Genomic DNA, 1,224 nt, shown 5'->3' on the forward strand with positions numbered 1-1,224 from the left:
TTGGAAGCTTAAATTTTTTACATCGCTAAGGGACCATAGACCTTAGTATTTGACGTAAATTTCAAATTGATATGTCTAACCGTTCCTGAGAAAAAGGGGTCCTAACAGACGGACGTAAATTGATCACATGAGGGTTCCGATTTTACCGACTGAAGTATGGAACCGTCCAAAGTAGTCGGCGTGACACAATTTCCATAAGGCGGATGCAATATTAGGTAGTTGTACAATCATAAACGCCTCGAATCTTGAAACAAGACAAATAGATTTACTTCTGTGCCAAGCGCATTGTTGAGTGCGATTTTACCATCCGGTGCAGAACGCTTCGGTTTTCAATTGCCGGTTAGGTCTAGGCAGTGTTTCTTGCACTTAAGATCAACATACACACATCAAAAAAAGTTTTGCATCGCCTCGGTTCCGAGAGTTCCGGAACCTTTACAGAAAATTGGAAAAGAGATCAACATAAATATCATTTCTGCCCTTTTTATTGCTCATGAAAACCACACATTGCATGTTGTGCCACCATACAGCGAGACCTTCAGAGGTGGTGGTCCAGATTGCTGTACACACCGGTACCTCTAATACCCAGTAGCACGTCCTTTTGCACTGATGCATGCCTGTATTAGTCGTGGCATACTATCAACAAGTTCATCAAGGCACTGTTGGTCTAGATTGTCCCACTCCTCAATGGCGATTCGGCGTAGATCCCTCAGAGTGGTTGGTGGGTGATGTCGTCCATAAACAGCCCTTTTCAGTCTATCCCAGGCATGTTAGATAGGGTTCATGTCTGGAAAACATGCTGGCCACTCTAGTCATGTGATGTCGTTATCCTGAAGGAAGTCATTCCCAGGATGTGCACGATGGGGGCGCGAATTGTCATCCATGAAGACGAATGCCTCGCCAATACGCTGCCGATATGGTTGCACTATCGGTCGAAGGATGGCATTCACGTATCGCACAACTGTTACGGCGCCTCCCATGACCACCAGTGGCGTACGGCTGCCCCATGTAATGCCAACCCATAAGAGCAGGGAACCTCCACCTTGCTACACTCGCTGGACAGTGTGTCCAATGCGTTCTGCCTGACCGGGTTGCCTCCAAACAATCTCCGACGATTGTCTGGTTGAAGGCATATGCGACACTCACCAGTGAAGAGAACGTGATGCCAATCCTGAGCGGTCCATTCGGCATGTTGTGGGGCCCATCTGTACCGCGCTCCATGGTGTC

Source organism: Schistocerca cancellata, chromosome 4, assembly GCF_023864275.1.
Source record: "Schistocerca cancellata isolate TAMUIC-IGC-003103 chromosome 4, iqSchCanc2.1, whole genome shotgun sequence".
Taxonomy (NCBI): Eukaryota; Metazoa; Arthropoda; class Insecta; order Orthoptera; family Acrididae; genus Schistocerca; species Schistocerca cancellata.